General features: G+C 45.6%; 1 protein-coding gene across 1 annotated transcript in view; it reads right to left on the minus strand.

Annotated features, from left to right (window-relative positions):
* The window catches only part of CUX2 (cut like homeobox 2), a gene marked incomplete at its 3' end in the record, with an annotated part of 211687 nt that overhangs the window by 61969 nt on the left and 134177 nt on the right, over positions 1–15541 (minus strand). The gene's annotated exons all lie outside the window — the stretch shown is intronic.

The raw sequence follows: 15541 nt of genomic DNA on the forward strand, positions 1-15541 counted from the left end.
ATGTAAAGAAAACGACTATTAAAAACCTTTTAGGTAAGAAGATATTGTGGTTATGTTTAAAAAGAGATTTCTTATTTTTTAGAGCTATGAATTAAAATATTTACAGATGAATTGATACAATGTCTTGGATTTGCTTCAAAGTAATCCAGGAGTGCTGGAGGGAAAGGGCTATGAGTGAATAGTTGTTGAAACTGGGTCCATGGGGCTCATTATTTTATTCTTTTTACTTTTGTGTGTTTGAGTTTTTCCACAATAAAGAGTAAAAGAAAGGAAGGAAAGAAAGAAGAAAGGAAGGCAGTGAGAGAAAAGGAGAGGGAGGGGAAGAAAGGAAGAAAGGAAAAAAGGAAGAAAGGAAGAAAGGAAGAAAGGAAGAAAGGAAGAAAGAAAAAGAAAGAAAGAAAGAAAGAAAGAAAGAAAGAAAGAAAGAAAGAAAGAAAGAAAGAAAGGAAAGAAAGAAAGAAAGAAAGAAAGAAAGAAAGAAAGAAAGAAAGAAAGAAAGGAGGGAGGGAGGGAGGGAGGGAGGGAGGGAGGGAGGGAGGAAAGGAAGGAAGGAAGGAAGGAAGGAAGGAAGGAAGGAAAGAAGGAAGGAAGGAAGGATTGTAGGAAGATATGCATTCTCTGAGTCAAATTTGACCACCTGAAATTTACAAGTCTAATCTAAAACATGGATCATCAAACTTTTCTGTAAAGGGCCAGAGAGTAAATATTTTCCACTTTGTGGGCCATATGGGACCCCACTGGTGCACGAATCCGGGCCATATGGTCTCTATCACAACTACTCAACTCTGCCCTCATAGTGTGAAAGCAGCCATAGATAATATCTCTCTCTATAAAAGGCTAAGTGACTGACTGACCGTCCGTTCGGTACATATAATGCACACTGGCAATTTAAAAAGAAATATTGACTCCCGTATGTGCAATACATATAAAGCTCTCGCTGGCACCAATTGCACACCTGTGTTTCGATCTGTCACTGTTGATCGTGAATTTGGTTGACACTTCTATATAGAGAAAGGGCGAATAGTGATATTAAACTATTTCTTCTACACCGGGCCACTAGTGTAAATGAAAGGGCATGGCTGTATACCAATAAAACTTTATTTACAAAAACAGGCAGCCAGCTGGATTTGGCTCATGGGCCATAATTTGCTAATCCCTGATCTAGAAGGATACCACTGGATTCAGCAACACCACTTCCTTGGCTCTTGTGATCTTAGGAAAGTTGTCTAACTTTTCGAAGTCATAGTTTCCTCCTCTGTGAGATGGGGATGATAACAGTAACTACAGCGAGCCAGGACTAAACGAGAAAATGAATGAATTAAGCTGGGTCCATGATGAAGTGAGCAGGTCCTCAACAAACAGTAGACTGTTATTGATGTGTCATACCCGCTAGAATGTTTGTTCACTGCTTACAACAGCATCTGGCATGCAGTAGAAGCCCAACAAATATTTGTTAGAATGATGAATGATTATATCTGCCCCCATCAAGCAAAGAAAGTATAGATGAGAGAACATGGTCTTCTTACTACTTTTCAAAATGTCAGGGTCTCCCCACCTTGTACCTTGAAAAAGGAAGATTTAGAACAGAGACACCTAATTCCTATTTGTCCTACTTCACACTATAAGGAGTTAGTTCCTGAGAACTCCCGAAGAAGTTGTGCAGCTGAGTCTGCTAAAGCATCAGAAACCCTTTACTCTAAGGGGTGGTCCAGGGAAGTTGGCCATTCCAAGCTCTGGTGACCAAAGCCACAATAGTAGTAGACTGCTCCACCTGGCCCCTCAAAGGCCTGGCCAGAGAGTGGAACATGGGTTGGAAGTGCCATGGAGGAGCTGACCCAATGTGGGAAGTCTTCATCCAGTCTTGGCCGTCATCCTGTTTGGATTGGAAATAAACTCTCAACCACTGGAGGGCTCACTGGCTTTGAGTCTCCTTCCACAGAGAACCTAGTGGGTATGTAAGGTCTTGGTGTAGGCAAATCATGAGGAAGAATGAAATAAGATAGCATCAGAGCCTGACTCCAAGGGTTGAGAACTGGAAGCAACCCATTCTCAGCAGTATGAATTTCTTTATCTCGATTCTGGGCAAAATATAGACAATTGGGCTGGTTGAGGTCCGCACACCTTCAGTGCTTTCTAGACCCTGAGGTAGATGGCTGTTTACCATCTTTGTTTGCTGAGAAGCACCCTTCTACTCCTCTAGAAGCAAAACCCCAAATACCTGCAGGGACCCAGCATGTGAAGTAGGCAATAGAAGGGGTGAGATGAGAGAGGCGAGAGTGTGGGGAGAATGAATGGACAAAAAGATAGGAAGTTGGATGAGGCTGATGGCCAGGTTGCTTGTCTGTGATCTCCCTGAGACGGACCACAGTGGCTGATGTTTTTACTAGGACATCTTCCTGTCCATGGCTGACTACATTTGGGGCCGACACTGGTTTTGAGATAGGCCAATGTCTTCGTTATCCTAGGAGTTTGAATTTGAGACATGCTGATTTTGATGTGACTGGGTTATCAGCTTCAGTGACTGTGGGGTAAACCTGGGGGTTGAGATAGCCGTTATGGGGGGCCACCTTCCATCTATCATGTGTGAAAAAGATGGCCTAGAGAGGGGACTTCTCTTCTCGCAGGGAAAGTGACCTCCTTGCTTCTGGGCAGTTCTGGTTCTTTGTCCACCCTCTGGGAAGCACACCTGCACTTTCTTTGGCCTTTTATGAGTTCTCAGAAGGGTGCTGTGCTCATGAGCTTGGTTTCAAATCCCAGCTCCACCACTAGCCATAGAACCCTGGGCAAGTCATCGTACCTTGAAGGGCCCCAGTTTCTACATCTGTAAAATGGGGAAAATACCAAAACTGCCCTCACAGAACTGCTATGACAATTAAATGACACAACTGTGCATCTGGCTTACAATAGATGTTCCACAAATGCTAATCTATATATATAAAAGGCTAATATGCTAAGTGTCCGACCATCCAACCAGTTGCTATAATGCACACTGACCACCACGGGGCAGACGCTCAATGCAAGACCTGCTGTGACGCACACTGGCACCACGGACCTGGCGCCCACAAAGCAACACTCAGCTTCCCCCAAGTGGGACACAGGCCCCACCACCACCCTGGAGCGACAGCCCACCAAATCGCAGCCTACGCTGCCGAGACACCATGGTGCAAAATGCAGCTTACAGGCTAGCCCAGCCCAGAAACGGTTGCTATGGGTGCCGAGTAATGACGTCATGTAGCAACGCCCAACTTTTTCTCCCTAGCAATGATTAGCCTCCTTGCAGTTTCTTCAGCCCAGGAACATGACTTGCTTTATAGCCAGGTGCAAACATTTTACACTTTAATCAAATGTCTGTGAAGCATTTTCCCGTGCCTCATCTCATTTGATCCTCACAGAAGTCCTGGTATAGGTAGATAGGAGACTAAGTGGAATCCTCTTTTCTTTTCATTAGCTGGAAAACGGAGATTTAGAAAGTTTAGAAACTTGGCCCAACTGAAAAGAAGAAATGGTGGACCTTGAAAATGACTTCAGGTTTTCTCACTGTGAAGAATATAGTCAAACACTACTGCAGTTGAATGTTTTACCCTTTGTTCTTACTGTGTGATCTACAATAATAAACTGCTTCGTGTTGATATTTACTGCTGTGTTGCTGACAATTACCTGAAAGAGAAGTTGGGGTGCTTCACTGGACTGGAAAAAGTTTAGCTAAATCAGAAAGCAGGTTTATTCTAATTAATCAAGTTTATTCTATATTAGAGGCCTGGTGCACAAATTCATGCACGGTGGGGTCTGGCCAGCCCGCCCCAATGGGCGCCCATTGGGGGCGAGGCCAACCAGGGGGAGGGGCTGCAGGAGGTTGGCTGGCTGGCCCCGCCCCAATTAGGGTGTTGGGGACCAATCAGGGGTGGGGCCAGCCAGGAGGAGGGGCCGTGGGAGGGCTCCAGGGCGTGTCCAGCCCATCTCCCCAAGTCCCGATCTGCTGGACCCCAGCAGCAAGCTAACCTACCGGTCAGAGTGCCTGCCCCCTGGTGGTCAGTGCATGTCATAGCGAGTGGTTGAGCGACCTTAGCATATCATTAGCATATTACGCTTTGATTGGTTGAATGGAAGACTGGACACTTAGCATATTAGGCTTTATTATATAGGACAAATAAATGGCTAAGTTGACTCTCACATGCATGATACATATAAAGCTCTTGCTGGCACCAATCGCATGTGTGTGCTTCAATCTGTCATTGTTGATTGTGAATTTGGTTGACACTTCAATTATAGAGAAAGGGTGAATAGCAATATTAAATATTTCTTCTAATTAATTTCCTTTCAATGTGTACAAATTCGTGCACTGGACCTCTAGTATTATAATAAATTCTTGTGTTTGCCAACTTGGTTGGATTTTTGTTTCTTGCACCCAAGGATTTTTATAACAATGAACCTCCAGCTGCCTTTGGAACTGACACCTCCCACTTGGAGGCTAATGGTGGGGTTAGGGTCTCCTTCCTTCCCCCACCAAGGTCAGAGACAGAACCTAGTAGGAGAGAAAACACACAGGGGTGCTGCATTGCTCCTAACAGCCTGGGCAGCCCAGGCAGTTGCTATTCCCCCACCCACTCATTGCAAAAAGCAACAGGCAAGGCAAACAGATGGCAGAGAGATGGCTTTTTCCCTCTCCCCCTAAATAACAAGATGAGGGGGAAAAAGGGAAAGATGAACAAATTTCCACCGGCTAGATCAAAGAGAAATGGCCATTTTTGCTGATAAACTTTGCTTAAACACCATCCCTGCACCCAGGTACGTGATAGTTCTGGGGCAGGATTGGGAAGGGTCCTCCTTGCTATTGACTATCGATGTTTCATTAATTTCTTTTTGTTTCCCACTACAGCGTACACCTGATTCAAGGTGAAAGAACACAACTGGGCTGCGACTTCTCAGATTGATAGATTGCATTTCTGTGCTGGGTCCGTTTCATGCTTGGTGACTTTGCAGCAAAGCAATTATCACTGTGGAATGCATAATGGCCTAATTAATAACTAATGTCAGGTTGGCCTCTGAGCCATGATTATACCTTAGCAAGCCAACTTTTTTTCTTTTAAACATTGCAAGAGAAAAATATTGTAACTGACTGGTTAAATTGTCTAAGTGTCCTTTCCCTGTGGACACAGGGTGTAGTAGTAAGCATGAAAGCCTGGAATGAAGAGGTGTTCTACCACTAACTGGCTGTGACCTTGTTCAGTGTCTGAGCATTTCTGTGCTTGAGCATCTGCATTTGTAAATAAAGCCACCTTTCTGGAAGTGGTGGGATTCCTGTCATATTCCTATGCAATATAGGGCACTTAGTAAATAATGGTTAAGGGCAAGGAATCTGGAGCCAGACTGCCTGGGTTTATGTAAATCTTGTCTCTGCTACTTAGTAGCTGTGTGACCTAGGGCAAATTACCTAACCTCTCTGTGCTTCATTCTTCTCATTTGTAATGTTGATAACAACAATATTTACCTTACAGGGTGGTCATGGGGATTAATGAGCTGATACCTATAAAGTACTTAGAATGCTGCCTGGAGCACAGCAAGAGCCATAGCAATGTTTGCCAAGATTACAATGTCAACATTCATTTAATAAATATTTATTCAGCACCTATTGCGTCTCAGGCACCCTGAGCGACCTGGGAACATAATGGTCTACAAAGCGCTCCTTCTCTGTCACTCCTCAGGCCAGGGCAACATTATTGCTGCATATCTCAAGTGCTCCAAATCCCACCTCCTGAGTCAACCCCCGTTCCACCCACATAGCTCCAGAGGGCTCTTTCTAGAACAAGCTTTTGGTCATACTGTTCTCATTTATAAAAAAAAGACTTGTGGCACCTCCTCCATCCACAGACAAAGTGCAGACTTAACTTGGCATTCAAGGGCCCTCTGTCCTGCCCAACTGCGTTTCCTGGCCTTGTCCTCTCTCCAAACTCCCACATATCGTAGCTCCAGATAGGTTTACTGGCATCACTCACAAAACAGCTATTGAAGAGTAATTATTCTTCATTTTAAGCTTTCTATGTGCTATGCATTGGGCTGAGCACTCCACATACATGACCATCTCATTTAATCCTCATGAAAAACCTGTACACTAGGTACCATTTTATTGATGAGGAAACAGGCTCAGAAAGAGGGGAAGTGATATGCCCAAGGTCCCCACCAGCTATTGATCAAACTGGAGCTCAAACCCAGGTGTGCCTGACACCAAGGCCTGTACTCTTATCACCACACCCCTCTCTCCATGTTCCATCCTGCCCAAGTCTTCCTAATCTGAGCTGGGATTTCAACTCCACCAGGGAGTCTTCCCTGATCTTGGCATACCCAGGACATTGTGCTCCTATTTCACATTTGCTTTTTTTCCTTAGATAACAGTGGGTGTGGGTTTCCAATGGGTGGCTTAGTCTCCTTTTTAGACAGAACTAGTATTTTCTCTTAGTCAGTCCAGCACACAGTAGGAGCTTTAGAACACCTGCTAAATGTTAAAATCCTCCCTTGCTCTTGTTTTGCTGCATCCTGGACTTGGCAGGCCCCTTGAATTCCATCTCCTGTTCACCTGCCCTAATTGTACTCATCCTACTGTGTAAAAGGGTCTGTTTTTCAGCTCTGTCCCTAATAGGTAATGAGGTAGGTGCTGCATCCATCAGGGAGTCCACAGTGCAGCAGACAGGGTTATGAACTCGAATAACTCTGGTTGTTATTCCCCTCTTGGGCACACAATGTTAGGCTGTATACCCAGCCTCCCTTGAAACTGGACATGGCCTTGTAATTGAGTTCCGGCCAAGGGAATGTGGGCAGAATGTGGCCATTTCCAGGTCTGGCCTTTGAGAACCTCCCATGAAATCCACCATATTTTCCTCTGGCTCCTCTGGCCAGTTGTTCAACATGTACCAGCACCACTGGTTATGTCCGCACATCTGTCTCCTCCACTAGATGGTGAGCTTCCAGTGCAGAGGGTCTCAACTATTAGAAACACCAGGAGAAGCTTTTAAAATCCTGACGCCCAAGCCTCACACCAGACTAAGAATGTCAGACACTTGCCCTAGCTGGTGTGGTTCAGTGGACAGAGCATTGGCCTGCGGACTGAAGGGTCCCAGGTTTGGTTCCGGTCAAGGACACATGCCTGGGTTGCGGGCTCGATCCCCAGTAGGGGGCATGCAGGAGGCAGCCAATCAATGATTCTCTCTCCTCATTGATATTTCTCTCTCTCTCTTCCTCTCCCTTTCTCTCTGAAATACACACACACACACACACACACACACACACACACTGAGTGGCCAGATTATTATGATTCTGAATGCATAATAATCTGGCCGCTCAGTGTATATCCTATATAATAAAAGGCTAATATGCAAATTGTCCCCTCGACCAGGAGTTCGATCAGCAGGCAGGCTGACCAACCGCCCATGTCCCCTACCCCTGGCCAGGCTGGCCGGACCCCACCCATGCACGAATTCATGCACTGGGCCTCTAATACACACACACACACACACACACACACACACAGTAGCCAGATTATTATGCGTTCAGAGATATAATAATCTGGCCACTCAGTGTATATATGAATGTCAGACACTCTGGGGTAGGATCAAGCCTCAGTATTTTTTAAAAGCCCTCAGGAGTTCCACTGGGCAGTCAGGGCTGAAAGCCAGCAGGCTTGTCTAAGATAGAGTGTCTCAAACCTTAAGGTGAACAAAAACCACCCAATCGCTGGGAACCTTGTTAAACTGCAGATCTAATTCAGGAGATCTGGGGAGTGAGGGTAGGGGGGGACAAATTTGCATTTCTACTAAACTGAGATGTAGATATTGCTGGCCCATGAACCACATTTTTGAACTTACCTTTGAGTCCCACTTTAGTTTGCAAATTCCTTTCAGCATGGGCTCCCCACACCCATGACCCTGGGATAAACAAGGTAGGTGTTATAAGAACCCATTTTTCAGGGTAGGAGACTGAGGATGGAGGTGAAGTGACTTGCCTAAGGTCACACGGCTAGGGAGTGTGGTGGGCCTTGGACCTGGCTTTCCAAGGCTCCAAATCCAGCTCCTTCACCAGCTGCCTGATCTGGGTCTGGGGATTACATGAGCCTGAACAGCATCTGGGCCCTTCCTTCTCCTGGCCATGTGCCCCTCGGTGGATTTCTCACCCTCTCTGGGCCTCCCCCCTGCCGCTCAGGACATGGGGAAGGTTTGACTGTGATACTGAATGACGGAGGCTTCTTTTAGGGCATACCTCACAGAGGACACCCACATCCAAGAAGGCTCCTTCTCCAGTGCCTAAATTTGGGGATGGCACTTCAGGCTCCCCACCCTGACAATGACCAAAGGGGGCCACAAAGTCTAGCCTTCTGCCTCTGATCTAGCTCAAAGGGAAGGCAAGAGTAGGGTCTTTCTGGGTGCAACCGCATTTGCCTTGACAGCATTCAGCACATCCATACTTAAAAATACCATGGGATAACTTCATAATCATAATGATCAGTATAATCATAGCCTCTGACACTTACCTAACTTTCTTTGCATCAGACATGGTTTTAAGCTCTTAGCTCTATTATTTCATTTAATCCTCACATTCACCTTATAAGGTAAGGGCTATTATGAGTCCCATTTTACATGTAAACAAATCAAGGCACACAGAGAAAAATAACTTGCCTCAGTAGCAAAGCTGGGATTTTGGACCCAGGCAGTCTGGCTTCAGAATTGTGCTCCTAACAACTGCACTATACTGCCTTTCAAATTTATGTGCCTGGCCCTCGCTGTACGGTGGGCTTCTCAGGGACAGGGCCATGTCTGTCCTGCTCCCTGTTGCATCCTCAGGGCCATGCACAGGGTCTGCACACAGTAGGGGCGCAAGAAATAGTTTCTGAATTATGTGGGCTGGCTTAATCTCTCATCCCACAACCTTACCACTGAAACTAAATCATAACTGTGACTGTGACTGTCACTGAGGGGTGTGTGTGTCCACTAGGCTGTGAGTGCCATGATTACAGGAACAGTATCTGGGACTGCTCACTGCCACATACCTGGAGACTGACACTCGTCCTGGTTTACAGCAGTTGCCAAATAAATGTCTGCTGTAGAGTGAAGGTCTCAGTGGATCTGAGAAGGGAGGCAGGGGTATGCATGTGTGTTCTAGGGGAGCTGGTTGGAAGGGAAGGGATGACAACGCTAAATAATCATGATCCTACAGCCCCATCTCTGGGAGGCTTACACAACATCAAGCTCTTTACCTGTGTGAATCCTGGCAGGGAATAGGGATTGTTACCGTCCCCATTCTACATCCAGGGAAACTGGGCTTCCTGAAAACCCTGGCAAAGGACAGAGCTGGGATATGAACCAAGGTCTGTGTGACTCAGGGCTTATTATGTCACTTCCACTCTACCACAGGTGCCCGATGAGTGAGTGATTGTGTTCTCCCTCTTATATTTAATGCTTAGCATAGTTCCTGGCACATAGTAGGTGCTCAACTATGTCTCAAACACATTAATAATGTTTATCACCTTAGCCCTGCCACCTGGCACCATGCCTGGCACAGAGTAGGTGCTCAATAAACATCTATAAATGAATGAACGCACGAGTGACGGTGTGAATGGCCACATGTCCCACGATACAGGCATGGCTGCTGCACTAGCTTCTGTCCCCCTCTTTCCCTCCCAGACAGACATAAGTGATAAAAGACGCTTGGCCAACAGTGGCACGAGATGGATGCGCTCCCTGCAGCCTCATCTCCCCACCGACTGGCCCCACATGGCCTTCCATAATGCAGTCCATTAAAAGGCTTGTAAATTTTCATACACGAAAGCCGACCATGGCGTCAGCATAGACTAATTGTTGTTAAATGTGCAGGAATGTTACCACCACGCTGCTGGAACGATCACTCTTCCCAGCTCGGCCCATTCCTCTGCAGGCAGAAAGCTTACAACGTTCGCACAAGGCCAAAAAGCAATTCGTGTCAAAAAGATCAATAATATAAAAATAAAGCATGAGAATTCTAGTTAAAGGGAATGTCATATAAATATGTGCTTCACGTCCATGATTCCAAGATTAAAAAAATCAATCAATATCGTTCTTTAGATGATGTTATTTCTAATGAGAAATACCCGGAACAACTGCAAATAACTGCTTAACTGAGGGAAAAGCATTAATAATTTACTTTATAAGGCATATGATAGTGAATGAAAGAGGACTGCTGCTGCTTCTTAATTTGGTTGTAATATGGCATGACAGGTTCAATGATGCTTCGGTGGGTTCTTAATATTAAATTCAGAAGGATGTTCAGCTCATTATAAGTTTTACCCCAAGCTGGGCAAGGTAAAGCCAGAGGGGCAAGCCTCAGTTATGGGAGCCAAGGAGACCTGTACTATCAACATTAAGTTATCAAAAAAGATGTGTAAGGAGTGTGTGTGCACATGGGTTAGCCAGAGGCAGTAAGGAGGAACAGAAGTCCTTCTCACTGCATATGACTTAAGCTGCAAACAAAACCCTATTTACTGAGCATTTACTATAAACGCCAAGGCCTGGGCTGGGTGCGCAGACCTGGGGTTCGAATCCAAGCTCTCTGTATGCATTGGGCTTCCCTGGAAGATTCTGCCTGATAAAGCTCAGCAAAGACACATCTGAAAAGCATGGGCCTGGCTGAGCAATGAGGTCCTCCCCAGTCCTAACCACCTGCAAGTGTCCAATTTAGGCCTCTCCATCTAGAATCTACATCCTTAGCTCCTCCTGCACCCCCCAGATCCCTCAAGGGGCTCTAGTCAGCCCTCCAAGAGGAGGTTCCTCCACCATCTCCTCTGCTGAAGGAGCTTAGGCAAGTGACTTTACCTCTCTAAGCCCTGGTTTCTCACCTGTAAGATACCAGCAGCACCTCCCTCACCAAGTTGCTGAGAGGTGGTGATGCATAAAAGGCATGGCTAAATGCTCCATAAATATGGCTGGCTGGGGATCCAGCTGGGTTAGCACTCACTACCATGTGCAGGGTGGTGAGCCTCAGTTACCTCACCTGAGGAATGGATGAGAGCAGAAGCCTCCTCATGGGGCTCTTGGGAGGAAATCAATGTGATGAGGCAAGTCTCATTTAGGAATGCCGCCTAAAGTTCAAGGAGTGCTCACTACACGCTGGGCTCTGTCCTTGGGGTTTTTCCATATTGACTCAGTTAAGTCTCACACCAACCCTACGAGATGGATACTATTAACATCTCCATTTAGAAGTTGACAAGGATGGTTTTTATTTGTTTGTTTTTTTAGTTGACAAGGGTGTTAACTAGGCTAACTGTGGTGACCATCTTGAAATATATATATTGAGTCATTCTATTGTATACCTGAAACTAATATAATGTTGCATGTCAATTAAACTTAAAAAAAAGAAAAGAAAAAAAGAGTGGGGGGAAGCCAAGGAAACTGAGACCCAGAGGGTCTTGCCCAGGGCCACACAACTGGGAAGTGGATGAGCTAGGATGCAAGCCTATGCCAAACTGGCTTCAGACCCCATATTTACCCCCACTGCTCATCTCCCCAGGTGGGTCCTGTTGGTCAGTGAGGCCACTGTTCCCCCCTTGCAGGCTGCCAGGACTGCACATGTCTAACGTCTATTGTGGCCTTGTGGCCATTACAAGGGAATGGTCATGCCAGTGCTGGGAGCACCAGAGAAAAGGTAGTTTGGGGAGCAAGAGAATTATGACATCAAAAAGCAAATAATGTTAAAAAGGCAAAAAAAAAAAAAAAAGGACCCTGTAATTAAATTGCAGCTCAAAAGGAAGGGCAGGCAGGAATCCTGCAGGCAGATGCAGAACAGGAGGAGACACAGGGACCAAATTAGGAGCATGCATGGCTAGGTGGGGCACTCAGGGACCGGGTAGGGAGGGACATGCCGTCTCAGGTAATCTGGGCTGTGAGGATGCTCTCCATGCCCTTCTCAGGCAGCTCGACTGCACGGACACAAACTGACCCTTTGGGGATCTTGTTCTAGGTTAGGGCTCCCTTTCTCAACCACAATTGCCTGGGAGGGAAAAGCAGGGAGTCCTCAGTGTCTGGGGCTAGGAAAGATGGTCAGGGAAGGAGTTGATGACTTCAGGCTCTGGATATTGGATGTGGGCAGTGAACAGAGAGAGGCTTGGGTGGGGGAGTGGAGGTTTAAGTGGGAGGTGTGAGGGGTATAGTCTCCTCTCAGTCATCTTCGAAAGTCAGATTCCCTCTTCCCCCCATGCCATCTGATTAGCAACCAGAAGGATTCTGTTACAATCTGAGTCAGTGTTCGTCATCCTTCCTCTATTCTAAAGTCTCCAGTGGTTCCCACCTCATTCAGAGTTACAGCCAGAGCGCACTTAAAGTGGCCCCAAGGCCCCTCACCTTAAGACAGATGCATAAAGATGACTAATGCTACGTACCATGGCGGAGGGGGATGGGGTGGGGGGAAAGGAGCGCGGCCAAGCCTGACCAGGACTTTGGGGTGGTCAGGGAGAGCTTCCCCACTCCCTACCTGGAATCTCTCCTTGTACTCACTGTCTCTTTGCCAGATTAATTCCTCTCAGATCCTCAAGCCCATTGTTAGGATGGGACTCAGACACTGGTGTCTGACCACCATGCTCTCCTGCCTCCCCTGGGGTCAGAGGCCCTGTCAGCCCCCTTGGTTCCCAAACTGCTATTTCAATCAGGCCCAGGTGAATGTGTCTGTTCCAACTCAACCCAAAGGGTCTGCTATTATGAAAACCACGCCGCCTTCATGGTACAAAAAGAAGGAAGCAGAAAACAATCTCCTAGCAGTGGCCCTGCCATGTTCCTGGCTGGGCCATCGCACACACTGCTTGGAAAAGTTTCACCTCTGGTTTAGCATAACAAAACTTTTAATTTAGATGTTTTCATCTCTCTCTCCAAGTAAAAATAAGTTTAAAATAATGACTGTAATAAATGAAGGTAATTAATTGTAGTTTGTTCCTTTACTGTCTAGTCAGCTTAATTTTACCTTTTCAACTAATAATGAGAAAATAATTTTTGTGCTCGGAGGGTTAATGATATGTAACTGCGAGAACTGCTAATTGCGTGTTGCAATCCATCCATCAACAACCCCATCTGTGCGACTTGATTATGTTTGCTAAATTATTGCTTTGAATTATCTTTCATAAAGCAACTTTTGTAATTAGCGGGGCTTTCGTCTTGCTCTTTTCTCTGCAAGCAAGGATATTCAAACTTTGGCCATTTCAAGCTGTCTCCATTAAGCCACCTTCTCTGGCTGTCTTTGTTTCCTGAGCAGGGGGAATCAAGGCTGGCCTTTAAGCAATCAAGGCGGAAAGGAAAAGCTTCCTTGATTCACAGCAGGGCAAATTCACTTCCTCTCCGCCTCCCTCCCACCAGCACACACACACAGATTAGAAGAAAAAAAAAAAAGAAAAAGAAAAAGATCCGCACTCATATATAGAATGAAAAGATAAAGAGGATACCCAGATTCTGTAAACACCATGGCCGGTAGAGTGAAATTAAGGGATGAACTTGAACATGTTATATTTCAACAAGAGGCCGGCGCTGGGGAAGAAGGAATGACGGTATGATTTTCAGCCCTGGCGTTTTATGGGCTAGTTTATGTGACTAGGGAAGGTGTTTGCCTTGGGGAATATTCCTGGGAGGTGATTAATGCCCACTTGGGAATCCTCTGCTCTGAGCCCAGAGCCTGGTGAGAGGGAAAAGGCATAAAGGATGAACCCTCATTAAAAAATTAAAATGAAAATCAAATTTGGATTATGAACGGCTTGTGTGTGTATATAGTTTGTTCTGGATGAAGAAGATGCTTTTCATTAACACCTTTCTTTGGCAGTCTCTCCTGAGGCCTGGGGAGGGACATGGCTGCCCCAATGGATTAGTCAATAAATCATGAGGAAAGCAGGGGTTTCGGGAATAAAACTCCAGACAAACGTAGACTTTTGGGTACATTAAAGGGACAATGCAAAGCCATCTTAAGAAAATTAATGAATTTCTTTGAAAACCCCTAGCTATTACAACAGTGTCTATTCAGTTTTGCCTCTCCTTTTGGCCCCACTAAGACTTTGTCTCCCCCAGCACTTACTTAGTACCAACTGTGTGCCAGACACCTGTCAACCACTTTTACTTAGTTCTTTAAATCCTTACTGTTAGCCACATTTGCCAAAGAAGGAAAGCTGTAGCCCAGAGAGGTTAAGAAACTTCCCCCAGGCCACACAGTTTGTGTAAACAGCAGGGCTGAGAGTCAAGCCAGTCCTATCTAAGTCCTATTGGCATGTGCTTCCCATCACCCTGCACTTGAATCTTCTCTGGATCACAAACTAAACCTGTTTAACTCTTTTTCCTATTGAAAAGGTGACATAAGTCATGCCTATTTCCTACCGAGACAGAAAGGTTCCCTCTTTTGGATAAAAAGCCTTGAGCACCTAAGAAAGAGGCAGATTTCAGCCCTGGTATAGTAAAGGTTAAATAAACCTATAATGGAGGTCACTGTAATAGGAATAATAAAACAACCAAGACTTCTACTACTCAAGGAAATGTTCAAAGCACTCCATGGGTATTAACTTTGTTCTTCCTCAATCACAACCCTATGAAGTAGGTATAATTATTACCTAATTTTACAGATTTTGAAACAGAGGCGCAGAGAGATCAAGTAAGTTGCATAAATCAAACAGCTAGTAACTGGCAGAGGCAGGATTCAAACACAGGTGAACTCTGGAGTCCGTGCTCTTCACTCCCTAGCAGCTCTCTATGTGGTAGCCATTACATTAAAACCTTTCCCTGCATTATATCTCAGTCATTCTCAAAACAACATGAAAAAAATCTATCATATCTTTATACCCAAAACAGGGAAACTGAGGCTCTAAGTGGCTTGGAGAAGCTCCAACCCAAGCAATGGAACAGCTGAAAAAGTGGTGCTCTACACACAAAGCTCAATGCCTGTCTTCGGGCTGAGCAGAGGGATCAGCTGCCCGAGAGGCTTGTGTGCTGAGTGCCCCTCATGGAACCAGGAGTTGGCAGATGGGGACCTCTTTCTTAAAAAACACAAAGCCATGACAACACATTCCCAACATTATTAGTCTTTCTATTTTTGTTGTTGTTGTTTTTCCCCCCTTCCAGCTCAGGCACCTCACAACCAAATAAATCAATACTGAATAGCCCTATAAATAAATAAGCACATCAATCAACTCAGTAATAAAATGAAGGGATGAAAAATATGGAAATCAGAGACATTTGTGTAAATCCAGTTATTGTTTACTTTAATATTGCCTTATGAGCTTATGCAGGTCCAAAGAGACAAATTTAAAGCAACGTGGCACTTGGCGGATGACAGACTTAACACGCATCTCTGGCCCTAGCTGGCTTGGCTCAGTGGATAAAGCATCCGTCTGGGGATTTAAAGGTCCCAGGTTTGATTCCAGTCAAGGGCATATGCCTGGGCTGTGGGCTCGATCCCCAGTGTGGGGCATGCAGGAGGCAGCCAATCAATGATTCTCTCTCATCATTGATGTTTCTATCTCTTTCTCCCTCTCTCTTCCTCTCTGAAATCAATAAAAAATATA

This window comes from Cnephaeus nilssonii, assembly GCF_951640355.1.
Source record: "Cnephaeus nilssonii genome assembly, chromosome: 22".
NCBI classification, from domain to species: Eukaryota; Metazoa; Chordata; class Mammalia; order Chiroptera; family Vespertilionidae; genus Cnephaeus; species Cnephaeus nilssonii.